We start from the raw sequence: 11,498 nt of genomic DNA on the forward strand, positions 1-11,498 counted from the left end.
GGTATATATAGTTTTGATGATGTTGCTATATGTACACCTGTGTATGGATGTAAATACTGTAACGAGCTGTGTTATAAAGCTCCGCTATGCGGTATGGGTGTCATGTTATTACACAGGCATTAAAGAGGCAAAATGGCATTTTGGCACAATTATTTATGAAAATAATTGAAATTAGGAGAAAAAGGAGGTGAAAGGTCATAGGTTGCATGTGAGGAGGAAAATGAAGGAAAATAATGGAAAATGAAGAAAATAGAGGCCTCATTCATAAAAAGGCTTCTAAGGATCAATTGGTAACCTTATGTCAGTTTAGCTTTGGAGCTCTCTCATTATTCTCTACCTCTATCATACTATTAGACACTTAGAGTTTTCTTGGAGCACTTTGGCATTGGAGTAAGAAAGACAAAGAAGGTAAGAGGAAGCAAAGATCAAGTAAGGAAAGGCAGGATCAAGTAGCTACAACATAATTTATTGCAGGTATCAACTTGCATGTGTATTTTCCTTGCTAGATTTGGCATGCATGGGATTGCATGTGTTTCTTTTCTACCATGGCATGGGTTTTGCCAGGTGTGACAGTATTTTCAGCCTAGCCTTGCCATTTCCTGATAACTTTGATGAGATGGGTTCTCTCATGCAGTTTGTGTGGGATGGCCGGATTGGATTTGAAGCTGAGTGGGGTGGATCTCTGAATTGACAAACACATGGTGGTAGTGGTCCCTGAACCAGACTGAGGATGCACGAAGCCACTGGCCTAGTAACCCCTGAACCAGACTGTGGGTTGCGGTAAAGCTAGATTATGTGCCTCAGTGGGCCTAGGAATCCTTGCCGGTGAATGGCGGGATATACGGTAAAGCCAAGAGGTGGATTTTCTCTCCGTTGGGCCTAGTGATTCCGGGATGGAATGCACGGTAAAGCCTAAGAGACTAGGAGGCACTCAAATTCCTCACGGTGTAGGCGGAGAACTCCGATGGCATCCACATTGATTGGTGTTTTTTATGTGTTGTATGAGTCCCATATTCATGCTTGGAATATGGCACGGGGGTGATTGGCTGAAGAGAGACTTGGCTCAACCAATCTATGGTCGGGTGGAACGTGGTAGTCCCATCTCCGGTCGGTTCATTGCATTGATTAATGAGAAATTCATTCCATTGATTTTCATGTGTAAATGTACTGGTGTATATATGGATTTTGATGGCTGATATGTTTATTGTAATTTTGTTCCTATTATGTTGGTTATATGTTCATTTTATGGCAGCAGCTATGTTTGGCTCTCAGTATGTTTTTACTTGTATTTGAATGGATATTGTGTCCATGACCTAGTAAGTAATAAGGCAGAAAATGACACGAGGAAACAATGGTTCATGGTGATTCTCAGATAAGTAAGAGATCTCTACACTAACTTTGTTGTTTACGCCTGTAGGTTACACGTCGATCATATGTATGATGAAATGCTTGTCATGGCTAGTAGGGGTTTGGTAAAGGCCTTAATCAACTATTTACTTTTACATCATTGTTTCCCTGTAATTTACTTAATTCTGAGCTTTCATTCCATTCTGGGTAGTGGCCTCGGCTTTGGGCCTGAAAAAGTGGCTCAAATCCAGAAGTTGCTGGCATAGAACTGGCAAGTTTGGACCAAAGTTGCTAGCAGACAGGCCTATGAGAGCGACTTTATGTCTTTGGTCGCTCCCTTACCGATAACATGAGAGCGACTAAGCCTTAAATTGTCCAAGACAGCAGTGGGACCCAAGGACAGGTTGTTTGAGTGGCTAACTTGTCTCCTGAGGGTTCTGTTGATGGTGTTGGATGGCTGCATGTGATGTTCCATCGATTCCACTTCCTTAAGGTTACCTAGGAGGTTGAATATGATCATAGTAGCCTCTCGTCTCATGTTTACCCCAGTTGGCATGGTTACTTGGGTTTATGTAGGATGAGGGTGTTACAGAAAGAAAAAAATGAAAAAAACCCGCCTAGGAGTGGTAAGGCCGATTCAAGGAATCGAACCTGCCACACTTGGGCAGGTTGGGCCATGGGGTGGGCGAGGAGGCGCCTGTGTGCACCCGCCTCCCCACACACCCAGGAGTAGTAGGGCCGATTCCGGGAATCGGCCTTGCCACCCCTGGGCGGGGTGGGTTGAGTTTTTTTTTCAATTTTATTTATTTATTTATTTTTTAAATTTCTTATATATATATATATATATATATATATATATTATTTTTTTTTGTTTTCAATTTTTTTTTTTTAGTTTTCTTTTTTATTATGCGTTTTTCTTAACTTAATTTTTTAAAATTTTATTTTATTTTATTATTATTATTATTATTATTATTATTATTTTTTTTTACACAGAAACGGATAGAGGATCTATTAAATACTTGACCTTAATGCCAAAAATCAGATTACAAAAGGTGAGTCTGGTTCCACAAGAACCGCACAACCATGCAAGGCCATGGCGTTTATGCTTAGCTCACATCTCTTTTTGCTTGCTACTATGTAGTCTATTTCTGAGATTTTCCCAACTTTATGGGTACATACAAACTGATTTAACAAAATGCAGTAGAACATGACAGCTATCTAAATTAAGGAATTGGTTCCCATGATTCTTGTCCTCCTCTGAGTAAAGCTCCAGCCGTAAGGAGGGCAGCTTTGTTGGCTTCAATGTCCGCCTCCTTATTGTTAGCTCTCAGCACATGATAAAAATTCAACTTCTGGAAAGAATCTCTAAGATCTATTACTCTGAAAATCAGCCTTGCAAGCCTTAGATCCGTTGGCTTAGAATGAGTCACCATAATATTAATTATTACCTGGGAGTCCCCTATTACATTTGCCTCCCTGATGTTCAACATTTTCATAATCTTGAGACCTTGGAAAAGAGCCAAAGCCTCAGCTTGTATGCTAGAAGCTATGCCCAGACCCCAGGCGAAACTGTGTATCCTTATGCCATCGGGATTCAAAATGACGCCTCCAGCTCCAGCTCTTCCAGGATTGGCCTTTGTAGCCCCGTCAAAAAAGAGGGAGAATCTCTGCTGATTTGTGGCCCAGTCTTTGAATTCATTTGCTGAAAGTCTTATTTGCCAATCTTTGAGGAGGGAGATACTGTTTGCACTATTTTGGAACTGGAGTTCAAGAAAGGAGCCCCAATTTATATCTTGCTGACTGAGATTTAAGTCATCTTTAATATCTCTCAGATTCTCTTTAAGCTGGCTTTTAATCTTGACTGCCACAAGCTTGGCCTCTTGTTCATAGCTTCTAAAAATCCTTTTATTTCTCTCAAGCCAAACCTACCAACATATTATTTTAGGGAGAGCAATCCAAGCAGCTCTAATGATTTTGTTTTTTGGGGAGTCCCGGGATACCTTTGCAGCCATTTAGTAAAAATATCAGGGATGGAGGAAGGCAACACGATGCTGAAACTCAGAGTTCCCAACAATTCTGTCCAAATCTGCAAAGTAAAGGTGCATTCAAGCATTAGATGAACTACGCTTTCCTGGTTTACCTTACAAAGACTGCACCTTGAAGGACCGTGAAAACCACGTTTCTGGAGGTTATCATCTGTCAAAATTTTGGAATGACAAAGCAGCCAGCTGAAGAAGTCGATTTTAGGCAAGGTGGGATAATGCCATATCCCTTTCCAAGGCTCAGGGTTTGTGGCCACATGGGGACGCTCACATAGCTTGGCGTAACCTTGAGCAACATAGTATCTGCCAGTCTGCGTACCCCATCCTCTTGTGTCCCTTTTTTGAGCCAGCAAAGGAGACAGGCTGTGGAGCTTGGAAATCAGGGTCTCGCGCTCCATAGAAATTTCTGGGGGTGTTTGAAGATTCCAGCGAGCCCAACGTGAGTTCTGCCAAGCTGAAATGTCCCATAGAGTTCGCAAACCAGCCTCATTCATCCATCTATGCAGCGTTTGGAGTGAACGACAATCTCCCAGAGGCTCGTTATTCAAAATTTTATCTGTCCAAAGATTGATCCTTTTTCCATTCCCAGGAACCTAGAAGGCATGATCTTTGATGAGAGAGCAAGCTTTGCTGCAAAGCTTCAGGAAGGGTGTATTTGAATGCTTCTTAGGGTGATCTAGGTAGCGAGAACGTTGGCCTTTGAAGTATTTTTCCCAGAGAGCTAATTGCGCCCAGCCAGGTTTAGGGGCAATAATTCTCCATATTAATTTAGCTCCCATTGCTACATTATGGTAGCCAAGATCCTTGAAATTCAATCCTCCTTCCAATAACGGTTTGGAGATACATTCCCAGTTGAGTAGCGGAATCTTTTTCTCGTTCTGTTTGCCCCCCTTCCAAAAGAATTTTCAGATGGTCTCCTCTATTTTTTTGAGAATGCCAGTTGGAGCGAGTAGGATAGAAAACTGAAACAAGGGAAGACTGGAAAGAACAGATTTAATGAGGACTGACTTACCAGCAATGTTAAGCCAAGAATAACCCCAGGCGAGCAGCTTGTTCTTGAATTTCTCTAATTGGGGGAGCCAATCTCTGCTGTAAGATTTTTTGAGAAAAACCGAGAGGCCCAAATACTTGAAGGAAGTCCAATTTGAGGATGCTGCAAAACCAAAGGTTCTGGATATGGAGTTGAGCAAGCTGGAAGTGATGTTCCAACAATAGATATGACATTTTCCTTTGTTTAGATTGCTTCCCGATACCAAACAAAACTCATCCAAAGCTTTTTTAAATCTGGAGGCAATAATCCCAGAATCTGCTCCCAATAGCAGTGTGTCATCCACGAAAAGAGCGTGATTAATGGTTTTCACACCCCTCGCAATACAGAGTCCAGCAATATCCTGATCTGCTCTTTTTTTGTCTAGGTAAAAACTGAGAACAGAGGCTTGAAGAACAAATAAAAGAGGTGAGAGAGGGCACCCCTGCCTGAGCCCTCTCGTGGCTTTGAAAAAGTCAACAGCTCTGCCATTAATTAATGGGGCAATCCAAGGCTCCGAGATGCAAGCTCGAATCCAATTTATAAAATTCTCACCAAATCCAAGTTTATGTAAGACTTTCAGCAGAAAACAATGTCTAACTCTGTCAAAAGCATTTGCTAGATCAAGTTTGACAACCATACCTTTTTCATTGCGACTCAAGCTTGAATGGATTGCCTCCTGGACCAGAATGAAGTTGTCCACAATCTGTCTACCTTGAATGAAACCTCCTTGACTTTCTGGAATGATTTTGGGGAGGATGGGCTTCAGTCTGTTAGCGATGACTTTGGTGATCAATTTGTAACCTATATTACAAAGCGAAATCGGACGAAACCTGTTGAAGGAGTTGGCTCCCTTCTCTTTGGGGATGAGAGCAAGAAAAGCAGAGTTCGTGCTTCCTCCGATTTTCTTGCAAACTTGGGATTTTAGAACCATTTTGTAAAGATCCTTTTCCACAATGGACCAGCAAATTTGGAGGAATCTGGCTGAGAATCCATCCGGCCCAGGGGCTTTGTCTGGGTTCATGGCAAATAAGGCAGCCTTGACTTCATTCTTGGTGACTTTAGCTTCAAGGAGGTGGTTCATATCAGCAGAAATCAGGGAAGGGATCTCGTCCAACATCTCTGAGTTTTGATCCAGAATTATCTCTTCGCTATATAGACTTTCAAAATGAAGAGAAGCTGCTTTTTTGATGTTTGCATTATCCTTGTGAATGATGGTACCATCTTTGATTTCAGAAATGGAATTGGTACATTTCCTGGCCTGAGCTTGTTTGTGAAAGAAGGAAGAATTCCTGTCCCCTGCTTTGAGCCAAAGATTGCGAGACTTAAGTCTCCGGTATTCTTCCTCAGCTAAACATGCCTTATGATAATTTTGTTGAAACAAAGCTCCTTTATCTAGGATCTCTTTTGTTATTTCAACTGTTTTGGCTTGGAGCTGATGGATTTCCAGCATATGCTGGATTTTTTTCCTTTCGTTGGCTGGATTTGGCAGAGTTTTGGCCCATATTTTCAAAGCCCTTTTCACTCTTCTGAGCTTTTCTTCCTAGACGAAAAAGGGAGAGCCTTTGACCGGTTGCACCCAAGTGTCCTTAACTACTTGCATGAAGTCTGATTCCTTAGCCCAAAGCGAGCTAAATTTGAAAGGAATAGGTCCAAGGTCAAGCTGAGACACGAGTTCCAGCTTGATGGGATTATGATCCGAAGTGTTGCATGGGAGAATATGCACTCTAGCCTCTAATCCAAGCAGAAGAAAAGAGCTTTGAATTAAGAATCTATCCAATCTAGCAGCAATGTGGCCAGGACCAATTCTTTTATTAGTCCAAGTGTACTTACCAGAAATTGGCTTGATGTCCAGCAGGTCCCAGTCCTGTATAAGATCCTCTGCCCATTCCCTTGCCGGATCTCGAACAATGCTGCCTCCTCTCTTGTCTGCTGATAAGAGAGTGAGATTGAGATCTCCTGCTATGATGATATTCTCAAGATTAACTAGATCTGCTTGGGTTCTTATGGAGTCCCAACAGTCCTTTTTTTCCACAACGTTCATGGGGGTGTACACATTGAAGAGGTTGATTATCTCTTTTGAATCTATGTGCTGCAATTTTAAGAGCAGCCAATGAGTATTGAGGGTCTCAGAGACAAATGTGAATTTGCTAGCGTTCCAAAGAGAGCCCAACCCTCCGAAAGCCCCTCGGGCTGAGATTGCTTTCGCCTCACATTTGTTCTAGAGTTTCTTACTTGCCTGAAGGAAGACAGAGTCTTCCAGTTTGGTCTCCTGGATGAGAAGTATGTCAGGAGTTTCTGTTCTTATTAAACTTTTGATGGCTTCTTCTTTGATTCTACTCCCCATACCTCTACAGTTCCAGGAGACTATCTTCATCATTTGTATTTCTGATTGGCTCCTTTGGAGCCTTGGGGCTGGTTTCTCGTCATCTTTGCTTTTGATGCTAGTAACTTCTCAAGGGTTGGCTGGCTGCCTTGAAGCTTATCCTTGAAAGTTTCCTGCTCTCTTTTTTCCTGATCTGATTTGCGGCCTCTTGTGGATCTCCTTATCGTTGCTTGAGATTCTCCTATTTCCCCCTCTTCCTCCAAGCACTCTGATTCATGCTCATCTTCCTCTTCTTCAACAGTGTTTCCTTTGGAGCTCCCAGCCATTGCCATTGCTGGAACACCACTTTCAGCCATTGCCTCTATTACTGGAACACCATTTCCAGCTTGCTCAACTCCATTTCCAGAACCTTTGGGGGTGCCTTTAGAGGGTGATGTTGATTTTTGATTTTCTGGTTCCTGAGTTTCCTCTACTTGCGAGCTTAGAGGGGCGAATTTGTTTTCTTGGACCGTTTTGGGCAGGGGTTGCTGAGGGGGCCTGAGTACCTTTTCCATTTGGACCGATCTACTTTTGATTTTTCCTGGCGCACTTGACCTGATTCCAACCTTCTTCTTTTCCCTTATCTGGTTCCACATTGGTTGGGCATCGTCTGGCGAAGTGGCCGTAGACATGACATTTTCGGCATTTGAAAGGTAGCTGCTCGTAGTCCAGCTTTTGCAAATGGGTCCAGTTTCCTACCTTGATTTTGATGGCTTCTGGGAGACCCACCTCTAGGTCTACTTCTACGCAGATACGAGCACAGTCATATTGATCTTTGTTGTTTGCCCTATCTATGAATTTCCCAAGGGCATTTCCGATGTGTTTCAGCGAATCCCAGTTCCAGCAATGGACTGGGAGATTAGGGAGTCTGACCCAAATAGGAACAACCAAGGGGACATCCACTATAGGGTCAAAATCCGGCGTCCATCTGTTGAGGTACAAACCCTGGGGACCCATGAAATATGGGCCATTCTGAAATATCAGAACCTTATCTTCCTTTAAGGAGAATTCGAAGAGGAAAAACCCTCGTCCTAAGAAGTATGAAGTGACGTTGCCCTTGATAAGAGGAACCCAATTCCTATTTACCCAGGACTCCGTGGTTTTAGGAGAAGGCCAAAGACCTGTGAATTGGCCCACGAGAGCCCGCTCAGCTAAGGAGAGGGCAACTTGAATCGGGGTCTCTGATGGCAGGGAGATTTCAGGAATATCATCCATCTTCTTGACAAACGTGGCTGCTTCGCTCTTCTTCTTCTGCGGCAAGCCGGCCAAGAGCCGAGAGAAAGCTTCGGCAGCTGAAGGCGGGCCTGCCTGGGGCGAGCTCAGGGCCTCCATGAGGGTAGGCTCGGCTTAAACGGCTTACCCAGCAGAGGCTGTGCACTCTGAATCCGTAGAAAGACAAAGGGGAACGCAGAGGAGGAGGGCAGAGGGCCCAGTTCCACGAGCCACAGAGCAGCAAGGGCGCTGGCGCCAAAACGCAACTAGGGTTCCATGGACTCCAACCTGCGTTGATCCAGCCTTAATCACAAGAAATTGTCAAAACTTAAAAAATAAAAATAAAAATTGTTATAAATGTTTTTTTGGGTTAATTTTCAATTTTTATCTTTTTTTTTTTTAATTATATGTTTCTTTGATACATATATATATATTACAAGTTAATTTAGTTTTTTTTGTCATGTTTTTTTATTTTATTTTTATGTTTTATTACCCATATGAAAATCGTCGACATTTAAAAAAAATTATACACACTTAATACATTAGAAAATTTAAAGTGTAAAAAATAAGCCCTCTAAACAAAAAAGGTTGGTGTTGCATCAACACTTTTCAAAATCAAGATGAAAATCACTAACATTTAAAAAAATATGTTCATACTTGATACATAAAAAAAATTAAAGTGTCAAAAATAAGCCCTCTAAAAAAATGTGTTGATGCTGCTTCAACACTATTCAAAATCAGCATGAAAATCACTAACATTTAAAAAAAATGTTCATACTTGATACATAAGAAAATTTAAAGTGCCAAAAATATGCTAAAAAAATGTGTATTCTGAATCACCACTTTTCAAAATTGGGTGATTTTTTGCTACCTCAAAAAAACGGGTACTAGGTAATTTTCTCGTTTGATCGGTAACTATGTTTGTGCTTTGTGTATTTCTCCATAACCATGCGCAAGGAAAACTAAGCATTTTTTATCATGGCATCTGCCTCATCCAAAAAAACTAAATTTACACTTGACTTTGCACCAAAACTAAAACTCTGAGTGCTTACAAAATCCTAAATTTGATTGCGAACAACTTCAATTCCTTGATCATCTGAAGCATTCGATTTTAGGTTCATGTTTTGGTATTGATCACTATAAAAACTTGTGTGCTACAACCAATACAATTGATGTATTCTTGATACGAGGCAAATTGTAAAGAAGGAGATGAGGTAACTTGTTCTTACTCATCAACCTGTCAATGTTTTTGATGATATCTTTATGAGCTGCAACATCTGCAAGGCACTGAAGGGAAAAAAATTTTGATCCACGGGCTGGTCTTTTGAACTACCTCATTCCCAATTTTTCGTTTTTGTTCATTATATTTTTTAGAAAGGAATTGCCCATCGACATCCATAGAAGTTGGTTTTTTCATTTCCTTGCGTGTCTTTGAGCCGAGAGGCTCATTCTACAACCTACTATGAAAGAGATATGAGAGATGTGTAAATATGCCCCTATTCAACTACAAGCTTCCCTTTTAATATATATATATATATATATATATATATATATATATATATATATATATATAACAAAAACGAATATACATGTTTGGTTTGTTTAATTAAAAGTATTATAAAACATCAATAATTTCACTCTCATATGCCAAGAGAAGTGGTAAAAATATTTCACTCACTCTCAACCATAAATAAAATATTTCACGTAATAAAAAAACAAAAATGAATATACTTGTTTGGTTTGTTTAATTACCAGCCTAGATCCTTCTTAACCCCAGATCTATCAAGCGTCGAGAGGGATCAAATCTCTCGAGGTGCAAACTTCTTTTTTGAGTGCAAAACTTGAGGAAAGGTTTGCACCTCGAGAGATTTGATCCTTCTCGGTGCTTGATAAATCTGAGATTAAGATGGCTCTTGGATGGTTTCAGTCATGTACGGTCATAAAAAATTTGTTGAACATCTAACTATTTTGATCATTTTAAATATGCTAAATATGTCTGGGATTAATTTGGTCAATTTAAATTTAAATTTGCTTAGTTACCTCATTTTGTTGAGATGAGAGAGACTGTTAGTAACTTGAATGATGAAAAATGATGAAATAAAAAATTTGAGTGCAAAGTGACAATGTAACAATAGATAGATAGATAGATAGATGGATATGGAGAGAGAGTGTGTATGTTTGGGGGGTGAGATAGAGAGATAAAGAAGGAGAGACAATGGGAGATAGAGATATAGATGGAGGGGGAAAAGATGCGATGACATTGAAATCAATGCACATTATTAATCTAATTACTTTGAAATTAATATACATCATACATCTAGTGCAAATAATCAAATAGGATTAGAAATCAACATCTACACTGAAATCAATGCATCTAGTGCAAGCAATTAAATAGGGAAACTCCTAACAACCATGCACTAAGCCAATCATTGGCTTAGTGCATGGCCATGTCCATGTATGGTATGGATGGACACTTTACTGCTCCTGACCACTTCATGAATTTTCCGGTAGATCCGATTTCTGACAGGAAAGAGGGCTAGTTGTTTGATTGACGACTGACAAGTTAAGGATGTATGTGAAATTGATTGAGGGACAACGAGAAATTAATGTGAGTAACTATGCCGATATACCAGATTTCTTAAGCGAGTAACTCGCTCCTCTGCAATACTCACGACCCTGTAATCTCTACATTCAGGAGCGGGAGCAAGAGCTAAGCACAAGCAACGGAGAAAGGAGTCGAGCATGGTCACATGTTGGTTTTGAAACAAATTTTTGTTCATTATATCCTTTAATGACCATTACAAAATCATATTCTCGAAAATCTCAGTTGACATTTTTATATGAACTTCTTTTAGCTGTTTTCTTCCCTTCCTAGAGTTGCTCCCCAATCCAAAAATGATTTCAGACCCAAAAATATTTGTCAAACGCCCAACCACTTATAACCAAAATAGTAATAGTCATAGATAACCAACTAGATAACAATCTAGTCCACAACCTATTATAGTTCAACTGAATTTTGAACCGCCATATTTGATTACAGTTCAAGAACTTCGAACCATCATATTCAAACTCTCTATACAATTACAATGAAAGGCTAGAGCCAGAGCTGAGCCAAGCACTTAAATTCTATGGTGAAATTCTATTTATAATTAGAAAATGAGATTTTGAGCTGTAAGCCCCTCGAAAACTATTCTTGTAAACCCTGCTCATTCTTATGGAGGAAGAACCTCTGGATTCTTATTGATTGGTGGATTACTAGGAGGAAGAACCTCATCAATGGCCTATATAAAAGAGAATAAGTCACCTTATTGAGGGCCACCTTAACCGAGAGAAAATCACATTTTAATGGCCGAGAGGATCAGAAATGTCGAGAAAGAAAGTATAGTGAGATCAAATTCATTAGTAGTTTACTGTCGAGAAAGCAAATATTAAATAAAATACATAATCCTTATAGTAAATTTGAAATCTTGGAGAGAAATATTACTGAATTAAATCCTGGTCAAAG

The 11,498-nt window shown here is 40.3% G+C and overlaps 1 pseudogene; it reads right to left on the reverse strand.

Annotated features, from left to right (window-relative positions):
* Positions 1-8,880: 8,880 nt before the first annotated feature.
* LOC149189115 (replication factor C subunit 5 pseudogene) lies at positions 8,881-9,410 on the reverse strand (annotated as a pseudogene).
* Between the last annotated feature and the right edge of the window lie 2,088 nt (positions 9,411-11,498).

This window comes from Pinus tabuliformis, chromosome 3_1 (genome assembly GCF_031772625.1).
Source record: "Pinus tabuliformis cultivar Carrire ecotype Pingquan chromosome 3_1, CPIR1, whole genome shotgun sequence".
In the NCBI taxonomy this organism is placed as follows: Eukaryota; Viridiplantae; Streptophyta; class Pinopsida; order Pinales; family Pinaceae; genus Pinus; species Pinus tabuliformis.